Genomic DNA, 22,699 nt, shown 5'->3' with positions numbered 1-22,699 from the left:
CATATAAAAGAAAGTGCGCAATGCAAACAAATGTCAAATAGCAATATTGCTTTCTTAGATGAATTGCTTCGATGTGGCCATTTTAATCCCCCTATATCTTAAAGTCATTCGTTTTAAAATTAACAGTTGTCAGTCATCCGTTCTTTTCCTTTTCGGCGAATGAGAAAATGACAGGTATAACTTAAAATAAAATTAGGAGGTGTCTGCAGGAATCGAATCGGGGCCATTAATTCGCGATAGTATACTCGTATATATATTTATTACAACTATCGCTAGTAAGGACAAGAGAACAAGACAGAAAAAAGAAAACAAATATAAAAACAAACTAATGTAAAAAAATAGAACATATTCAAAGAGTAAAAAGATTGTAACAAGAGGTTGTCGCCAACAGCGGCCTATCACGGATAAATATTAAAATGGACAGAATATAGTGAACGTAAATTATAATAAACAATTTCTATTCTATTCTATTCTTGAACGGTTACCACCAGCCCTGATAAAATCAGAAGCTCTACTCCTTAGACCGGTCTGTGTCTAGCGAGATCCTAAAATCATTTCTCGGAATTCACTCACACATTGCTTCAATTAAAATCAATCTGAATGCATAAATTGAACGTGTACAAGTGAGTCATACAATACTTATGTAAAATTCACCCTTCAAACCCCGCAATGTGCATGAGTCACCGTTTCTGTATATAGCAAACAAAAAGTAAGATATAATAAAGTAATAGTGCTAACTTACGTATTATGTCATCATCATCAGCTCATTAACGTCCCCACTGCTGGGGCACGGGTCTTCCCTATGGATGGATAGAGAGATCAGGCCTTAAACTATCACGCGGGCCCAGTGCGGATTAATGGTTATTAACGACTGCTAATGCAGCCGGGACCAACGGCTTAACGTGCCTTCCGAAGCACGGAGGAGCTCGAGATGAAAACTTTTTTTTTGTGGTCACCCATCCTATGACCGGCCTTTGCGAAAGTTGCTTAACTTCAACAATCGCAGACCGAGCGCGTTTACCGCTGCGCCAACGAACTCCTCGATTATGTAATTATAACGATTAAATTATAATATAACTCCAAAGTCTAGAATACACTTCGATGACTGTGCGCAGGAAGATCACGTGTTCCACCCACTCCATTCCATCTACGGACAACTAGACGTCGTCTGGGAGTCGTCAAGGCTAGAGTGAATAGGCATTTGCTAGGTAAGCGTGATCCACCCTAGACCACATCGTCACTTACCATCAGGTGAATATTTAAAAAAAAGTTGTGTTTTTCTCATTTAAGTAGTTATATTATGATTAAATCGTTGTAATAATTATGTATTATTTTCCCATAATCATTTAGAAATATACTAATGTATGACTATCTCTCTCTGAAGGATTCATAATTAATACGTTGGTCTTTATTATAATTATTGGGTTATAATTATAACCCTCGAAAAAGAGAAATCGATTAATTAATCGGTTTCTAAAAATTTTCAGTTCCCTAGCATTATCCCGTTTTTTCACAGGGTCCGCTTACCTAACCTGAAGATTTGACAGGTCCGATTTATTTACAGAAGCGGTTTCTAAAAATGAGATTATTTCCATTAACATAGCGTGATCTACCTAAGTTTATGTTTTGATGTGATTTATTGCAGATTTGCCTGGGATAACATTCACTACTTGGCCGTATTCCCAACTTCATTGTCCACCTATGTGAATCTGTTAGAGTCCTATCTCACTCTCGACTCAAACAGGACTTGAACCAGCAGCTCTGGGAAATAGGCTGATGATATAGATCGAAAAAAAAGCACATGGACAGGATGAGGACTCGATGGTGCTTGAGAGTGCTCAGTTGAGCGAGGACATAGGCTCAAGGCGTCATCGGAGGGGGCCCATAGGGATAAGCGCTCTATGAGGGAAATCGTCGACCACGCCGGGCGGAGTAGGTATCGGGGATATTAACATTTACTAATTTGGATAGTGAGTGAGAAGTTTCCAGACGTTTTTCGTGTTTACAAGGTCTCATACTATACTATACATCAATGTTTACGAGGATATCATCCTGTCTCTCTATATATGACGACCCCAGTGGCCCCAGGCCCAGTGGTTGAGCGCTGGCTCACGATCCGAAGGTCCCGTGTTCGAATCCCGAATCCTCGAACATTGCAAGCTAATCACCCGATTGTCCGAAAGTAAGATGATCCGTGATTCGGAAAGCACTTTCAGACGTTGGTGCTGGTTACTACTTACTGATGTAAGTACGTAGTCGTTACATGAGTCATGTCAGGGACCATTAATAACACTGACACCAGGATTGATGAGGTTGGTAATCCACCTCACAACCTGCACGATAGAAGAAGATCGGCGGAGTTAATCTAGAATCTCATCAAAATTAATAAAGTAGCTTTTTAGATCGTCTAAAATACAAATACTTGCTACAAAAAATGGGTGTTCAGTGTCCTCCAAACCCGAGACCTTTACATATTATTTGAACTTCAATGACTTTCAAGTATCATTTGATGAATGACTTAATGTTATTTAGGATGGCGAGTAAATATAAAGTTGCATTTTTAACTTAAGGCGCACATAGCTACAGAATCCATATTCGTCTTCGGACACTGCCTTGTTGACTTGCTGATGGTTTGTGGCACACCCCAGACACTTCATACAAAACACCTCGTTTAACACAGACACTACACATTGACGTTATCGTACACGCGCATTTGTGTGACGTCAGACGCCCATACGATTGAAGACTAAAGTAAGACCGAGGGGGGTGAGGTAGACTTAGCTCAGCCGCTGGTGGGGAGCGGAGAACTGCCGCTCTTTACGTAGTATTATTCGTTATTCTATGATTGTGGTTTCTGCCCTACTTAAATAGGGATAGTGTTTTATTATTCTTTGTATGTTATGTATGTAACGCGAAAAATTTGATGAAATCGGATGTTTGCATTTATTTTTTTCTACTTAGATGTTATTCCTAAGTTCAATATTCTTGCTATTATTAATGGCCGTAAAACCTAAAATGCCATTGTTTAATTATTGAAATGTAGACCTTACGCGTATTATAGATAGGGCCTAAAGGATGCGGATAAGCGGGACGTTGAGCGGTGTTTCGTGCGGCGAATTCAAACATATTGCAATGTACACGAGCGTTTATGCGTCACGCCCGTTTTAAAGATATTGTAAATGTAGTTTTACGGGACAGCGTGTTTGTACCTTTACGTAATTGTAAACTACATGAGACTCCACTCATGTATGGTAATGTTATTATTGTTCGTATGTGGCCAGTGAAGCGTGCTTCCTACATGCATTGTAAGGATCCCAAGGACGTTCTGCCACTTTTTATTTTATGTATTTAGGTGACCTTCAGCTCATTATCTATCACACGGGAACAACATAAAAAAACAACTCAAAAAAAAGCTACAAAGAAAATTATCGAGATTAATCCACATGTTGCTTGAGTGTTTAATTTTATTTAAGTATTAAGTACTTACTTTATTTTTGTACTACCTATCACGCAACACGTTTATTTAAATTATATCTTAACTAAAGGTTCATCATCTCTCTAGTGTTTTCTCGTTGTCACAGGGTCCGCTTATCTAGCCTGAAGATTTGATTTTTATTTTACAGACGCGACTGGCTTTCTGACCTTCAAACACATACCCCCGAAACGCATTTTTCGAGTACGTCGGTTTCCTCACGATATTTTCCGTCACCGCTGAACACGTGATAGGTATTTATGATCAAAACATGAATTTCGAACCTGCGACCTTACAGTGAGAGTCAAGCGGTCTTACAACTGGGCGACAAAAGGTTGCCTAGAAGAAAATACTACCTTAGCAATAAAGCCGCCTTTTGTGCTAATTATTTGTTTGTAATTGGTTATGAGTTTTTGTTTAAATATAGATTAAACAGTAATACTACTTATAGAAGGGACACCCCGCATCGATACAAACTTGGAGTGAACTTGATTTAGGTATAAATCCTCTCCATCATCTACTATAAGGCGTTAAGAAGTAAGGGTGCGTTCCCACTTTGTAGTGACGACAGATAATCGTGTAGTTTTAAGTGTCGTGGCTTATATTTTTAAATGGAGGTGTTACATATAGAACGACACTATTTACTGTCGTCTACGGCATTTTTGCAGTGACAACAGATTGTCATGTCAGTGGGAACGGCTAGCACGACAGTCGTAAACCGATAAAAAATCATTACGACTAAATCGTGACCGCAAATCTATCAAATCTATCCAATGGGAACAGCTAGTAAAGAAAAAAAATGTCGCTAAAAACACGATTTTTCACGAATGAACAGCTAGAGACAACAGTCGTCCAACAATAAGTAAGGGAGCGCGGACTATCTCCTATCTCGCTCTCACGCACGGGTTAAGGCGGCATTAGGCAAGAACGAGATTTTGCAACGGAGTGTCCGGGTTGTGTTTTAATCAAAAACATCAACAGCAAGTGCATAAAGACGAATGTCTATAAGTACACAATAAAACCCACGTGTTGGAATCTTCAATGCTATTATTGTGGTGTACGAAGGTCGGTTCATATGACAGGTAAACTAATCTCGGCTAACCGCGCAGTTACAACTTAACCACACAGTAAATGCTTCTTTTACAACGCAATAAACGCTCCATATTATAGAATGAGGGACTTTCCAGGCTACGTATCGATGGCGCTGTACAGTTTCCTTGGTTTAACCTTCTAATTTCATGGATAATAGACATAATATCAACCGGAGGGGGTATGGAGCATACTCCACCACGCTGCTCCACTGCGGGTTGGTGGAGGTGTTTTTACGGCTAATAGCCGGGACCAACGGCTTAACGTGCCCTCCGAAGCACGGAATCGGACAAAAGTAAGATTATTTTCTGAAATATTAAATTTCCTGCTAGTTGTCGTCTGATTACTTGTAGCTCTGCCCACCCCATTGGCTGTTACGGGCGTGACTTTATATGTATGTAAAACTATTTCTTTACTTTTTGAACTGTTAAAAAAATCAAACTGCTATCCTTACCAAACTCTGTTGTTTACCAACTGGAGACTGTTTCCAAAAGTGATTATAGGTAACGAGCATAATTATATTTCCATCGGGAATCGAATCCAGGTCTTTAAGATTATTAACCGACTCTGGCCGCTAGATAACATTGAACATGTATGTAAACAAATAAAATAATAAAAAAGTTTATTTAGGTAAAATCTACGACACACATATACATTTACAACATTAAAATATACACACATTAAATTAATATTTAGTTGGAAAACATAAAGGTATATGGGTGCCGCAGTTCACCAAAAAAGGCCAGGGTTCAGTGAAAATTTACCCAGAGGGCAACACTGATTTTCACGCCGATCAGTGAAACGCGAGTACCCGCACAATAAATTTAAAAAAAAAATAAATAAAGAGTACAAAAAGAAAAACTACTTGGTTTTACACATTGAAAGCAGAAATAAAACAATGAAAGAAAGAAATATTACACTAAAAGAAGGATCTATAAGTGAGTAGTGACGTATGTAGTTAAGTTAATTATACATAGGTACTCGTAATAGTGCATATTACCACGTTTTCCGATTAGATACGGTGTTTTGGGAATATAAATGTAGAACTGTACAGAGCAATGTTGTACAAAAATTTCATCAGATTAACACGTGATTTTATAGATTAAAAATTAATAAGTGGATAAACCGTCGTTGATGTCGCAAACTGACGTATCTAGAATTTTTTGCGAATCTGATTTGCACCTTTTGCTGTTGTCAATAAGACACAAATTATTTTAGCAAAAAAATTGCAGATACGTAGATACCCAGAGGGGGTGAGGTCGGTAACTAAATACGATTGGTGCGGGTCGGAGTGTTATCGTTTTATAAGTAGTTTTCTATGGCAAAATGGGTTAAGCAGCAGTTTAACGACAGACTTTTGGAGAAGATACGGTCACGAGTATGTATACACTTTGGTACCATGTCACATTAACTTTTTTGACAAATTGAACTGTAAGTCTCACTGAATGTCAAATATGTTAGTGCGACATAGTCCTAAAGGGGGTACATTATATTGCTCATAACTGTACTTGTAAAACGAATTGTTATTGAATTAAAAACTTCATCTATTTTAAGACAGAGGATAAGAAGCGTGACAACCAGCAGAAAAATTAAAACGATGAAGCGACTCTAATAAGAAACTAATTATAATTAACGAAAGGTCACATGGCATTGTCTATTTTAAAAATAAAACCATGACCTTGAGTGTTTGACGACCTCTAATGGTGTTATAGCTTACGTGTTGACCATTGAAATCGGTTCCGCATTACATTCGAAAAACTATAGGTATGTACATACTATACAGGGTGTTAGTGATATTATAACGAATACTGAGGAGGTTGATGCAGACCATGATACTGATTAAATATCAAGTGGAATTTTCTGTCACAAAATTCATGTATGTCTTAGTGTTTTTTTTTTAAATTCTATACTTTTGTGATGCAAAATGCCACTCAGAATAATGAGCTAAATCATCCCCCTCAGTATTTGTTTCGATGTCACATATTATTATATTCTGTACAAGTACATACATACAAGTAGCCATACAAGTAGATAGGGTGTTAATGACATCGTAACAAATACTGGGGGGGATGATTCAGACCATGATTCTGAGTTGATATCAAGTGGATTTTTCTATCGGAAAATTCATGAAAATTTTAGTGTCTTTTAAATTATTTTCCGTTCCATGCGACCGAAAATTCCACTTGATATCAACTCAGAATCATAGCCTGAATCATCCCTCAATGTTTTCGTTAGGATTCTGTCACTAACACCCTTGAATCGTTATTTTTTACATAACGAAAGTCTCATTCACCTAAAACTACTGCTAAGGAGGTCGCATGACCTGGCGAAGTGATGACCAACTAAATAACCATCTGTTTCAAACCCTTGACCGGGACATGCTAAATCAGTTTAACATTGAATAGTCGTGATCAATTACTTTGTTCAATTTATGATTGACCTGTTGCCGTTGGTCATACGAACTGATCGTGCGTGTACGCACTACATGGAAGTATAAGTATATTTTTTATTGATTTGAAATTAAATTGTCGTTGCCATTTTGTTAATGAATAATGGCGCTAATTCCTGTACACACCATCTAATTTAATTTTAAGTCATACTTGTCATTTTCATATCCGCTGTAAAAGAAAGGGACAGGTAAAATTTATGAAACACGTCAATTTTAGGCAGATATCTAAAACAACCCTCTAAAAATTTTACATCGGCCAATAAACCGACATAATTAAGTAAATAGTACACGTCAAACGGGTGGCATACCAGCGAGATACCTATTTGATTCGCTTGGGTTATTCATTCATTTCATTCGTTTTAAAATTAACCCGTTAAAATCCGTCCCTTTCCTTTTAAGCGGATAAGAAAATGACGGGTATAACTTAAAATAAAATTAAGTGTCTGCAGGAGTTGGGGCCATTAACTGGAGTATCAAAGCATTTGGCAAAATTTAAGCTCATGTGAAGATTTAAGTAAAAAAGCTAATTATAAGATTAATGATTACCTAAATTATAAAAATACCTGGTATTAAATGTGTTCCTCTAATTATTAAATAACTTGTAATGTATACCTGCATTGATTTAAAAGATGTGTTCCTAGAGATTAAAAAATGTTAAACTGACTTTAAATAAGTTTATTCATAATAAATACGTTGGATAAATGATTTCGATTTCTGATTTCATTTTGAATATGTTAGGTTTTTATTTGATCTAATCATGCATATTCCTTGACGATGATTCTTTGACGGCCTCCGTGGTCCAGTGGTTGAGCGCTGTGCTCACGATCCGGAGGTCCCGGGTTCGAATCCCGGTGGGGACATATCACAAAAATCACTTTGTGATCCCTAGTTTGGTAAGGACATTACAAGCTGATCACCTGATTGTCCAAAAGTAAGATGATCCGTGCTTCGGAAGGTACGTTAAGCCTTCGTCCCGGTTATTACTTACTGATGTAGGTACATAATCGTTACATGAGTCAAGTCAGGGGACTATGGCGGCTCAATAATAACCCTGACATCTGGGTTGATGGGGTTGGTAATCCACCTCACAACCCACACGAAAGAAGAATAAGTTGCATATTCCATCTGATCTGAAGTTTGGAATCAAAAGTGGTTGCAAATTGACTTTTAATTTACTTGTGGCTCTGCCCATACCGTTTGGGATAATACGCGTGTACACGTACGTGACATTTCTCGTGAGAACTTTTTAAACAGCTGTTGAACATAATATAATGTATGGTTCAGTATTCAGGAATGTACTTTGGAGACGTTTTAAGAGTAAGCAGATGGGAGAAATGTGGGGTTCAAAAGTTAATATATATTTTTAGTAAGTTAACCGCCCCTCGTGGTCCAGTCGTTGAGCGTTGGGCTTACGTTCCGGAGGTCCCGGGTTCGAATCCCTTTTGGGATAAATTACAAAAATCACTTGTGATCCCTAGTTTGGTTACGAGTTAGGACATTAGCAAGAAAGAAATTAACTTTTATTTTAGACACCACAGTAACAGATAAAAACAGAACATGCAATAACACATAATAAACATTAATATGGAATAAACATTACAAACTGTTTACCTACGTAATGAGGAACATTCCAATCGACGTTCCCGAAACACACGATAGATGGCGTTGTTCACTTTTAACGTGATAATCACCTATTTTCTCATTGCTGGGGTACATAATTATACAAAATGTAATCTAATGGCCGAAGCATATATAAAAGTCATCATCATCACCAGCCCATTAACGTCCCCACTGCTGGGGCACGGGCCTTCCCTATGGATGGATAGGGAGATCGGGCCTTAAACCATCACGCGGGCCCAGTGCGGATTGATGGTTATTAACGACTGCTAATGCAGCCGGGACCAACGGCTTAACTTGCCTTCCGAAGCACGGAGGAGCTCGAGATGAAAACTTATTTTTTTGTGGTCACCCATCCTATTACCGGTCTCTGCGAAAGTTGCTTTACTTCAACAATCGCAGACCGAGCGCGTTTACCGCTGCGCCACCGAGCTCCTCAATAAAAGTAAATGTTGCTACCTATATTGCTTCTCTTTATTTTGATCAGAATAATAATGGGTGGAAGTTGTAATTGTACCTTGGTGAAATAAAAAGGGCCATCATTTATACCCAAAAACAAAGATAAAAGATGCATTTATATCTGTTATCCATGAAAGTAGAAGTTTAAACGAAGTAGAAATTTAACAACGCCATCTATCGTGGTTCTGGGCAACGCCGATTGGTAAGTCCCTTATTATTCGAAAGTAAAATTATTCGTGCTTCGGAAAGTCCGGGTTACCATTTACTGATGTAAGTAAGCAGTTGTTACATGAACCATGTAAGCTGTGTGAATGCTCAATAATAACTAGTGATGCACCGGATCCTACTTTTGCCGGGTATCCGGTGGCCGGGTACCCGGCGCTACTCCGTGCCGGGTACCCGGCTATCCGGCAAAATTACCCGGCATGCATTAAGTCAGTAATACAGCGCGGAACCTTCTGAAAAACCGTGCCTTGAAAGAACTAAACCACAACCTCTACTCAGCAAGTACTCGGAAGGATATAAATATGAATCTTTAATAAGTGCGGTGTGTGGGCAGGTTGATAATACGGCCACTTCCATATTATAAAGAAATACCCGAGAAAGAAAAAGAAACTGTTTTGAGTTCAAAATTCAAGCAGTTGTTTCTGTTAAAACCTGGAACTTCAGGTTAGGTAGGTGTGAAATATGATAACTATCGTAAAGAGTTTTGCAATGAGGACCACCCCCTTACGTGATACATAATCGTTTCGTACGGATACCCACGGGAGCCCCGTGGTTCCCTCGCAATGAAAATCTGCACATCGACCTAGGTCTGCCAACCATTGCACAATGTTATTATTAATAACCCAGACAGCAAGATTGATGAGATCGGTCATTCAACTCGATAGAAGTTTTTATGTTTAAATTTGATTGCAGGCGTGTTTTTAAATGATTTGTGGCGGAGTTAGTCCGATTACGATGTTACGAGTTACGATGACCTAATAAACTTAATGTGTATTTTTTATTTTAAGCATCAAAATTACCAATGTATCCACTCTTATATTATAAATGTGAAAGTAACTCTGCCTGCCTGTTACGCTGAAACTACTGAACCGATTTTGATGAAGTATGGAGATTATTGGAGATAGTTTGAGACCTAAGAAATATATGTAGAATAGATTTTTTATCCCAGAAATTAGGAAATGTGATGGAAAAAACTTTTGTCTCTCCTCTTGTACTCAAATTATTTTGTGATACTTATGAGTTGTCCTATAACTAAACAATTTATTGGAATTTTCATACAAATTGGATACTATTTTCTTATTTTTAGTATTTTTTTATGCTTATTGTTTCTACATACAAAAGACATCAACGGGATCACTGTTATCGAATCCCTTCTGATATTATAAATGTCAGGTCTGTCTGTTACGCTTTTCTGTTTACGCCAAAACTACTACACCGATTTTGATGAAATTTGGTAGGTACATAGATAGATTACATATAGAAAAAAATATTGATTGATTGACTGATTGTCCAAAAGTAAGATGATCGTGCTTGATTTACTGATGTAAGTAAGTAGTCGTTATATGAGTCATGTCAGGGGCCTTCGGCGGCTCAATAATAACCCTGATACCAGAGAAGAAGAAGAGGAGAACATATTATTTCGGGGTGGAGTATATAATATGTACCATACATATTATTTAGGGGTGGGGTGGTAACGGCGGATGTAGGATAATAGAATTGCAAAAGCGGTATATAAAGCGAAAGTTGATGTCAGCTGGGGCTAGTGGACTGTATGTGTAGATGGTGAGGTTGAGCTGCTTTCACTGCACTAATTAAAACACTCAGAGACTTGAATAAACACTTTTATTTCGCGTAAATTATGCGAGCAACAATGGAGCTTACAACGATGATGGACGAAATGTAACAGGAAGTGACGTCAGACTAACAAACTATATTTTTTATTTTTAAATTGTGTTGGTGTTGCCAACAGTTGATGTATAATATGATGTAGGGCTGGCAGAGGAAGACCGAGAAGGACTTACGATGACCAAATTGGAGATGTCCTTAGAAAAGGTTTAATACGATTTACTCTGAACAGGCGTGCGTGTATGAAGCGGTTGATGAATGTGGAGGAAGCAAGAGAAGTGTGTCAGGATCGAAGCAAATGGAATTCTATAGTCTCTGCTTACCCCTCTTACCTCTGCTTAATGGTGTCACGGGGCGAAAAGGTAGTATACAAATGTTGTTATCTTTCCCGCATTGTATGGAAAACGAAACATAAAAAGCATTTACCCGCTCCTACTATACCTAATGTTTAGTCGGCAACCGCTAACGAAAGAGTGAGACAAAAGTGAAGACTAAAGAACAATATACAATGTGGTGAAACGCGAATGTAGACATCGTGAGACTCGGATTGGGGAGGGGCATATTAAAAAAAGAACGGTAATTTATCTTTAATTGATTTATTATTATTTCGTGAAACGGTTCGTCCTTACTCAGCCCAATAGGTCACTGCGACCTTACAAGATTAGGGGTAAAATAACGCTTTAAACCAATTTATCTAATTAGCAGCATTGTTGTTAGACATTGCATAATACTTTACATTACGTAAATATCAAATGCTTTGCTTCTATGTAGCCTTTTTAGTCCCCCCTGTTGCCGTACACCCCGATATCGACCCCGCCGGCGTGGCCCATGAATTTCCTCATTCAGCGCTTATCGCTATCCACCCTGTAACGCCTGCCGCGTTTTACTACTGAGTGTAATTGCTCTTGTTTTTCTGTTAGGAACTATCAAAAAGTTATCATTGAAAACACTTAAAAACTACTGCTTAAAACTAAAATATTATTACATAAATAAACATATACTAATTAATTTAACAAAACATATCTAATTACAAAATAATTCCGTTAATATTGTACGACTTTAATAATTATCACATTGCGTAGGTAGCCGTACCTACATTCCACAGCCGAGCCGTTACTCTTCCGGTCGGATGTTCGACACAATCCTTCTGCCTTTGTAGCGAGAACACCTCGATTACTCGTATATTTTTTAAATACGTTTTTTTACTAATTTTGTCTACGATATAATAATTTATAGTGTTGTGTTATCCCCATTAATTGGGTAAGTGTAGCAATTACTATTTTTATTAGTTTAAATATCAACGTAGACTAGTACATGCTTTCTTTGTTCATTGCATGACTGTCATTTTTCATAATCATCGTGTAAATGTATTTTCACGCTTTAGTACTTATTTTATATCATAATTAGCAATCTTTTATGTTCAAAACAACATTTAAATTGTCAATTTTTCTAAATTAATTCTACTTAACCAACTTAAAGTTATCTTTGTACCTAAGTACTTTCCTTGTTTAAATAATTCTTAAATGGAACAATAATAATGTACAAAATACGTTTAATATCGTTACTATTAAAATTATTCAGCTTAAAATATTCAATTTTACTATTTTGTTAGATAGTTTTTAAAACAACTACCTACCATAAATTTATCTTGTTCTTTGTTCTTTTTCTAAATTTATTTTGCTAAATTCACTTTTATTGTGTGTAATTTGCTGACAGCCACATCTTAGATTGCTAAGCTTGCTTGCTATCCACTTCCCATCTTCAATCAAGCTAAGGAATCGGCATGTGGCAGTCAGACTGGGAATTCGGACAATTCTTGAAATGACTAATTCCGGGTTCCAGGGTTCACCCTTCGAGTTCTACAACCGCAGGACCCACTACCGGTCCTGTACTTACCTCTACCGCTTCACCTTTCGGGTTCTACAACCCGCTGGATCCACTTTCGGTCCTGTACTTACCCCACCGTTTCTGCTGCCCTGCTGCGCGCGCCGGTGTACCCCGTGTCGTCGTGGGAAGAGTTACAGGGAAGTGGTAGTTTTCCTACTGCACCAAGGGTGCTCAGCCAGTATCAAATTACCTGCGACCCAGAGATCCGATCTATGTACTTGCTAGGGATTTAATGTCAATAAACTTGGTTTTATTTCTATATACCGTTTTATTTACCCTAGTAAGTACAACCTATTTGATTCGCGTGATAAGAACGTGACAATGGCGCCCAACTAAGGAAATACTGAGCTGAGTATCCTTTTTGCTGGTTTTAGCATTTTTGGTCATCTTTGGTGTTGGTCTGATTATTTTGTCTAGCTTTAAGTGAATTGTAACTGCAACTTTTGTGTGCTGTGGTTGCTTTGTGGGAATACCTAACTAATTCTCTTTCAAGGTGATTGCATACAATTAAAAACTCAAAATCGAACCTACCACATCGCACAGAAGGAAAACTTTGATTTTGCACTGCCAACCTCTGTCTACCCCTGTGTTTTAATTGTTGTGTACTTTTGATAGTAGCATTTGTTTTCTTGTTATTTTCCTTCTGCCGTTTGTTGTGTTTTAGTTATTAAGACTTCAGGTACTTGCAACACTTACTCAAAAAAATAACTATTCAACTAAACTAATTACAATTTAAACATAAAGTAATAGAGATGTCTCGTCCAATTAAATATTTATCACTTCAGAAAGATGAACTCCTTTATGAAGAGGTACATGGCATGTCAAGGATATTAAACTTACAAACTATTCTAAATAATTATATCTAAACTTAATAAACAAAAAATTACCTAACTAAAATAAAACTTTCTATATTTACAAAACTTCCTTGCTGGGATGGAAGTGAGAGAAAAACATAGAATCCCCCAGCTGCTTACTAATTCTCGAGCAGACTGTAAGAGTCAGTCAAGAGATTGATGTGTAATACCATCAAACGCCTTAGGCCTGCCAAAAACTTAAATTTTGAGCATGGCATGCGTCTTCTAATATCTTCTAATATTCTCTAAAAATACCTTACATACTACCTTAAAAAAAAAAAAAAAACTAAAACTACACTTACTAAAACTATACTAAAAAATCCAAAACTAGCCTAAAACAATGTCTTACTTACTAAAACTACCTACCGTCTTAAATATATTTACTTATATATAGTATTTCTAATTTTTTTTTTACAAAAAAAAAATATTGAATCTCCAGGCCCTACCCCTAGGACATTCTATTTATTTTATCTTCGGCCCTACCCCGAAGATAAGAAAATTATACTATAAAAAGAAAAAAAAAAAACGGTTACCTTAAATCTCCTATTGATTACGTGTGAGTACTAAGCTGCGGTTAAAAGTCTAGTACTCTTTTTGAAAAGGACGCAGTCACTTAAAACTAAATAAGATAACTGTTTGTGTGTGAAAGGGATGAAAGAAAGTAGGGGGTGAATGGAAGGGTTGAAATGAATGTGTACCACGTAATTTTTAGAATGGTCAATAGTAAGAAGGACAGACTAGGTTACATTTTAGTCAGCGGATTTTCTTAGCGAAAATCCTACCCAAAAAAGGGGGGTATGTAACGCCTGCCGCGTTTTACTACTGAGTGTAATTGCTCTTGTTTTTCTGTTAGGAACTATCAAAAAGTTATCATTGAAAACACTTAAAAACTACTGCTTAAAACTAAAATATTATTACATAAATAAACATATACTAATTAATTTAACAAAACATATCTAATTACAAAATAATTCCGTTAATATTGTACGACTTTAATAATTATCACATTGCGTAGGTAGCCGTACCTACATTCCACAGCCGAGCCGTTACTCTTCCGGTCGGATGTTCGACACAATCCTTCTGCCTTTGTAGCGAGAACACCTCGATTACTCGTATATTTTTTAAATACGTTTTTTTACTAATTTTGTCTACGATATAATAATTTATAGTGTTGTGTTATCCCCATTAATTGGGTAAGTGTAGCAATTACTATTTTTATTAGTTTAAATATCAACGTAGACTAGTACATGCTTTCTTTGTTCATTGCATGACTGTCATTTTTCATAATCATCGTGTAAATGTATTTTCACGCTTTAGTACTTATTTTATATCATAATTAGCAATCTTTTATGTTCAAAACAACATTTAAATTGTCAATTTTTCTAAATTAATTCTACTTAACCAACTTAAAGTTATCTTTGTACCTAAGTACTTTCCTTGTTTAAATAATTCTTAAATGGAACAATAATAATGTACAAAATACGTTTAATATCGTTACTATTAAAATTATTCAGCTTAAAATATTCAATTTTACTATTTTGTTAGATAGTTTTTAAAACAACTACCTACCATAAATTTATCTTGTTCTTTGTTCTTTTTCTAAATTTATTTTGCTAAATTCACTTTTATTGTGTGTAATTTGCTGACAGCCACATCTTAGATTGCTAAGCTTGCTTGCTATCCACTTCCCATCTTCAATCAAGCTAAGGAATCGGCATGTGGCAGTCAGACTGGGAATTCGGACAATTCTTGAAATGACTAATTCCGGGTTCCAGGGTTCACCCTTCGAGTTCAGCAACCGCTGGACCCACTACCGGTCCTGTACTTACCTGCACCGTTTCACCTTTCGGGTTCTACAACCCGCTGGATCCACTTTCGGTCCTATACTTACCCCACCGCTTCTGCTGCCCCGCTGCGCGCGCCGGTGTACCCCGTGTCGTCGTGGGAAGAGTTACAGGGAAGTGGTAGTTTTCCTACTGCACCAAGGTTGCTCAGCCAGTATCAAATTACCTGCGACCCAGAGATCCGATCTATGTACTTGCTAGGGATTTAATGTCAATAAACTTGGTTTTATTTCTATATACCGTTTTATTTACCCTAGTAAGTACAACCTATTTGATTCGCGTGATAAGAACGTGACAACCCACAAATATTGTTTCCAATATTTTTCTCTCAGACGATGCCCTGAGCCTATGTTCACGCCCAACTAGGCACCCACAAGCCTTGTTGAGAGCGCGTACGGTAAAAATATCACGAAAGCCAAAACATTGTAAACTGATTTATTAGAACCAAAAAACACTGACATTGACATTTTAAAAAACATCAGAACGTATAAGTATGACAATAATATGTATAAAAAAAACAAAACTAAGGACGACCAAAGAGGCCGTCGTTAACAGGCCTGTTATCTTAAATTTTATGCCGGGTGAGAACCCTCAGCGCTCCCCATTTGTTCGGCCAACAATACAATAAGTCATGTAAAAAAAAAGTTGCCATACAAAAAAATCTGTGGCATGTGTGCTTATGTACGGTCACGAGTACTAATATATATACTTTGTAATCATGTCACATTAATTTTTTTGACAATATAAACCGTAAGCCTCATTAAATGTCAAATATTTATTTATTTATTTATTTATTTACATTACGTAAATATCAAATTCTTTTCAATATACCATTCTTTTGTTATGTTTTAGTAGATCTCTTTTACTAAAATGTGATTCGATTTTGTTAACAGACTATTTTTTATTTCGACAGTAATATTTGTTTTCGCCATAATGGACACTGATGTTTTTTTTCTTGGCAATATGATAATGCGACAGGGTTCTAAAGTGGGTACATGATATTGCTCATGACTGTACACTATACTTTGTAACTAGCGAGTTTAGAGGTTCAAAGCCCGAGCCGGGATTCAAACCCGTGACACTACGACGTAAGCCACGCGTTCTCCGAACACGGCTATCATACCAACAATACGTTTATATGTTTAAGTCGCATTTAGCACCGCGTTCTACGCTCAAAACTATTTATAGTCACGGCTATCAGCGTGTTTTTGCTGAACCGTAACTAATTTCATTTTTTTTACGTGACTTATTGTAGATTTGCATCGGATGGCATGCATTACTTACCGGATGTTATGGGTACATACATACATAAACAGCCTATATACGTCCCACTGCTGTGCACAGGCCTCCCCTCAATCAACCGGAGGGGATATGGAGCATACTCCACCACGCTGCTCCACTGCGGGTTGGTGGAGATACTTTTACGGCTAATAGCAGGGACCAACGGCTTAACGTGCCCTCCGAAGCACGGAATCGTCTTACTTTTTCAGACAATCAGGTGATTCAAGCTTGAAAAGTCCTTACCAAACAAAGGACAGTCTCACAAAGTGATTTCGACCATGTCCCCATCGGGAATCGAACCCGGACCTCCAGATCGTGAGCCTAACGCTCTAACCACTAGACCACGGAGGCTGTCAAGGAAGTCCCATTGCTATGGAACGTACTCAGTTACGATTAAATACATGCGGATTATTTGGGATAAAATACGACGAATAAAATATATTAAATCTGTTCAATTACTCACAAGTTCAATCGACTCTTCATTGCTTTAAATAATAAATATGTATTATTAAATATTTAATAATGAAACTCGTTGTTTCGATATCTATATTTTATCATTTTATGAAGACAAATCGTTCGATATTAATTTAGAGTTTGAGTAGATTCTTTATTCTATAATGTGAAAGAATTATTTAATAAGATTCATGTAGTTTTATTATTGCCAAGAAAAAAAACATCAGTGTCTTTTATGGCGAAAAAAAATATTACTGTCGAAATAAAAAATAGTCTGTTAACAAAATCGAATCACATTTTAGTAAAAGAGATCTACTAAAACATAACAAAAGAATGGTATATTGAAAAGAAATCCATTGATACAAGCTGCATCAATATAATGCAACATTTGTGTTCAATAGAAGTGAAAAGATTTTTTTTCCATTGTCTCTGGTTACAATAAGTTGACAGTAGCAAAAAATGTTACTAAATATGTTATGTGTAATTGTTATAATGTTACCAACGGGCTTCGCTGTTTAGTAGGCAACTGGGCGTTGAGCTGTTAGTTAAGCGGACCCTGTGAAAAACGGGATAATGCTAGGGAGATGATGATAATGACTCCTATTTTAGACAATTGCAAAAAAAGAACTGTATTCCCGTTAGACAAAGGTGGTAACCCTAACTACTTGGAGGAATCGGGCCTTTAGCAGACGTAACCTTCAAACAATAGCTTTACTGTTGTTGCTAAGTAAAAATAAAAATGTGTAAATGTGACGGCACGAATCGTAACTACACTCGCGTCAAAAAGTGTTTACCTCTCGTTTTAAGTGCATGTGTTGAACAGGCGATTGATTTATGAAATAACTCTACTATGTCTTTTTTGGGCCTGTCACTTATCGTTTTTCACTAATCACTAATCAATTCTATATATCATGTCAAATTTTGACAGTGATGTATTTGATGAGCTAACTGATAAAAGAAGTGACCAAGTGTTAGAGATAAATATTATCTTGTTTATCTCTGTAATATTAATTTCGATTGATAAAATATAAGATAAGGTGATAAGGATAAAACTTCTGTTCTATCCTTTTTGTTTAGTAATGAAGGTACAGTCAGTGGTCTATTAAGCAACCATTAACTTAAGAGTGTCCTAATACGCCTATAGAGTGTACAGTGTACAGTAATGAGCAATATCATGTACCTACTTTAGAACCATGTCGCACTATCATATTTGACATTTAATGAGACTTACGGTGTAATTTGTCAAAAAAGTTAATGTGACATGGTTTCAAAGTGTATACCATATTAGTACTCGTGACTGTACAATGCTTCTATTTCCTTAATGTCCCTCAGCACATATCGCACTTCCGAATACAAACAAATGCTAACTTCCATGTTCATCAAGTACTAGATTTATCGTGTATCAGAATTTGAATTCAGAACTAAGTACTTTATTATCGTTTCGTTTTGATTCCGACGTGAACGCTGATTATGATTACCGAAAAACATTAAAAAACAATCGTAAATAGAAGCACTGCAGGTATATGTTAGTTCACTGCATTGAAGAACTTATATACCTTTTTTATTTTTTTATTAGAAATTAGGTAAGTGTCCATTTTAAATTGCTTTTATTGTAAACCTATCAGTGACAAAATAGGCCTGTAGGAATGGAACGAATTATAGCACTCAACGATAGGCATTTGAGTAACCCAATAGCACATTGCAGTGTATTTATTTAAACTTCCTGAGTATGGGTCGAAACTGTTTTATGTGATAACGTGTTGGTGTCCTTGAAACAAACGTCCAAAGTATGCGTTACGAATACAGTGCCGTACTGTAAGCAGAATAATCATGGAATAAAAAATAAAGAACGGCAACTGCCCGCTTTCCACCAGCGCAGCATTAAAAACAGTTCAGTGTTAAAAACAGTGATATGAAATGAAATGAAATTTCATATCATTATTTATCTTTTTTTTTTTATTTTATTCTGCAATTAATGATCAATAACTGTTTCCATTTACCTATTGTCGTATTTTTCATGATGCATGTATTTATATAGATAATATACTAGGTACTTACTTAAAATTTTGTGCGCCGCAAGGCAAACATGAAGAACTTATAATGTAAACACTGTCATCTGTATTTATATTACTCATGTTTAAGCAAATAAATTATCTTTATCTTTATTTATTGTCATAAATGTGGTAAGTATATTGATGGAAGTAAAGCTTATAGCGCTCAGCACATTTAGTTATGTTGTGACATACAATAATAACTACTAAAAAATATTACAAAAACACTTATCTATATAAAAAAAAGAATAAAGAGAAAAAAAAACCTATTTATAAACTGAAAAAGTAGTGACTGATGATTACAACAGCTTCTTTAAAATAGTGGTACCTACCTAAATAAGTCATTCCACAATGAGAGACTTTCCAAGCTACGCTCACCAAAAACAAAAGAGATGGCATTGTATTGTTTTATCGTGACCATTACCTATTTTCTCATTACTTGGGCACATCATTATTCTAAAATACAATGTAATGGCAAATGCATATATAAAAATAAATAATTGTTGCTTGTTATTTGGATCATATTATGTATAGAAATACGTTGCTACCTATATTGCTTCTATTTATTTTGATCATAATTTATACCCAAAAGATAAACAATGTATTGTCTGTTATCTATGAAATTAGAAAGTTAAACGAAGAAAAATATATACAGCGTATACAGCGCCATCTATATTGTTTTTGAGGAACGTAGCATACAAAGACCCTCATTATGTATTGTAGATGGCAGCCCTCAGACATTACTTCAATTCCCCGCGGACCCTTGACACTACCCGATGGCACCACCGGTAGTGTCAAGGGTATTATTCCGTGCCCATGGCACCACCGGTAGTGTCAAGGGTATTATTCCGCGTGCCTTGAAATCAGCGTAGGTCATGCGTTAGATAAACTTAGGTTTTAAAATATGGATAAGTCTCCGCCCACTCTTATTTCATTAAAATATATATTTTCTGGCAGTTGTTTTTTCCCTCTATTGAACCTATTATATTTGGGTGGTTTCACGATATAAAAGAATAGTACCTTTTGCACCCCGGTGGTGCCATGGGCACGCGGAATAATACCCTTGACACTACCGGTGGTGCCATCGGGTAGTGTCAAGGGTACGCGGCGACTTCAATGAGTACCTAATGTCTGTGTAAAACGAGGTTTTTTGTATGAAGTGTCCGTTGTGTGATATGATGTAGGATGTAAATAACTAAACAGTGGTACGTTAAGTCAAAACATCGTGAACTTGACGACGACTGTGGCTATTCGCTTATTTATTTAGACGCCGTACTAAGTGCAAGAGCCCAGGTTGCCAAGTTGTAAAAACGCGAGGTCACATGTACGAATCCCAGTATGGGCATAAGCCAATGATTTTTGAGTTTGCTTTTGATTTCGTCTAGCGGCGAAGGAAAACATCGTGACGAAATCCACATCACCAAGAAATGCGTTTCGGAGGAATGTGACCTAACCTGCAGTATTGGGCTGGTTTTCAAACATGCATGAGTTGGTTCTGTAAAACACAGGGCCGTCAAATCTTCAGCTGTGTGAAGAACGGGATTATGAGAATGTTGTAGTATATGTAAGGAATGTGCGGACGAGGTTTTGGCTGACTAGCCGTCTAGCCGATTTGTCGCCGCCATTGATACCAGTCAGCTGATTAATCTGCCCACTTGTTCAGAGAAAGGTTTCCCTTCGGATTTATCTGCTACTAGTCGATACTTATCATTGAAACTTAAATTAATGAAATAATGGATTTCTTTAAATTGAAGACCGACTCTACTTTATACATCACTAGTTGTTGTCCGCGATTTCGTTCGCGTGAAACTCTAGTATTAAAACTAAGTACTTATATAGAAGTTTCATAAAAACTTTGCCCCTTTTTACCCCCCTTAAGAAATAGAATTTCGCAAAATCACCTATGTCCTAAAAGTCCCCATGCAAAATTTGAGACTCCTAACATTTATAGTTTCTGAGACTTCGTAATGACACCTACGCCCTAAAAGGACCCCGTGCAAAATTTGAAATTCCTAGCACTTGTAGTTTCTGAAACTTCGTGAAGAATGAGTCAATCAGTCAGTGAGTGAGTGACCTTTCGCTTTTATACGTAATTTATATATATAGATTAAAACAGCTCCCTTGCAATGACAGCAGTTATATTTGCACAATTTTATGATAACTTTGTCGCGATAGACATATAGTTTATCTACTAACTATAGGTGTAGGTATTATAATGGTGCCTTCAGAAAGCTAAAAAATAGGGTATAGGTAAATTGCACTTGCTGATTTTATATAAAAAAATATAAACTTATTTAGTAATGCGTATTATGTCAGAAAGAAGATACTAATTAAACGTTGTATTAATAAAGTTTTGCTAAGTATACTTACGTATTATATTAGACTTAAAGTCAAGATAATTCAATTATGGAGGTGACTGTACGCGGTGTCTGCAAAGATGAGCGTATGAAGGTATGGTTCAATGACCCGAGGTTTAAAATAAATCTTGTAAAAGATAAAATCAAAAAGGAGACATTTTCCTTTTAAATACACAATACGTCAATGTATGGTCATTAAAACAGAAAATGATTCGAGCGTGTAAAATTTGTTTTTAGAATCTGCGAAATCGTATGATATGGCTTGACAAAAGTAGGTAACGTTCAGTTTTTGAATTGATTTTACAGATTTTAATATAATAAAATCTTTTAAGTTTACATTCGGAAGTGTCATAGAAAAAATAACAATAAAGAAGAGAATATAAAAAAATAAAAAATAAACTTCATTTACAAGGCATTCCCGTTACCTAACCGTTAAAGTAAATTGAGAAGTACGTAGATGCATTCATTCACTGGAAGACTTACAACATTTTACAATACTCAAAACAATGTGTCCGACTGAACCGGATTGTTGTACGAAGAATGTGTGATCCAATTGTACTGACATGCGCGTTGCCGGTTTCACTATGCGACAATTAAGATGTACGTTTTTGAACGGTTTTAACCACGTCGAACCAAATGCAATTAATTTGAGCAGCACTATAACCAGCGTTCTATTATTTATTATAAATCGATATAAGGGTGCCGATAATATTAGACAGACTACAACAGGGAAAACACACTAATGAAACAGTAAAATAATGGGGGCTTACTTACATAGCAGTGCATCACAGATAATCGTATACCATGACCTATTTCACATCACTATAGTCCTCGGAATGTAAATCGATATAACCTCAAAAGTTCTTCACGTGTTCACTTTTCGAACGCACTTCTTTTTTCTTTTCTTTTTAATTTGCTGGCCAGTATTCGCATTTGTGCAAAGAACAGTGTTCGATTATTGAAAGGCGGCCGGCCGGCGGTTGGTCGGTGCACCGTGTGAGGACCGTCGCGCGCGCTCGCGTGTTGGCGCGCGTC

At 36.6% G+C, this 22,699-nt stretch overlaps 1 protein-coding gene across 3 annotated transcripts in view; it reads right to left on the bottom strand.

Moving 5' to 3' along the window:
- Positions 1-22,699, bottom strand: part of LOC126370552 (organic cation transporter protein-like) — a 39,789-nt gene extending 17,090 nt beyond the window's left edge. For 2 of the 3 annotated variants that reach the window (XM_050015461.1, XM_050015462.1), the window contains exon 1: positions 22,439-22,699. The gene's annotated coding sequence lies outside the window, so the exon portion shown is untranslated. The remainder of the gene's footprint in view (positions 1-22,438) is intronic. The other variant, XM_050015460.1, reaches the window with a different exon arrangement.

This window comes from Pectinophora gossypiella, chromosome 11 (assembly GCF_024362695.1).
Source record: "Pectinophora gossypiella chromosome 11, ilPecGoss1.1, whole genome shotgun sequence".
Lineage (NCBI taxonomy): Eukaryota > Metazoa > Arthropoda > Insecta > Lepidoptera > Gelechiidae > Pectinophora > Pectinophora gossypiella.
The sequence above is the reverse complement of the archived record's forward strand: the minus strand, read 5'-3'. Positions and strand labels throughout refer to the sequence as shown.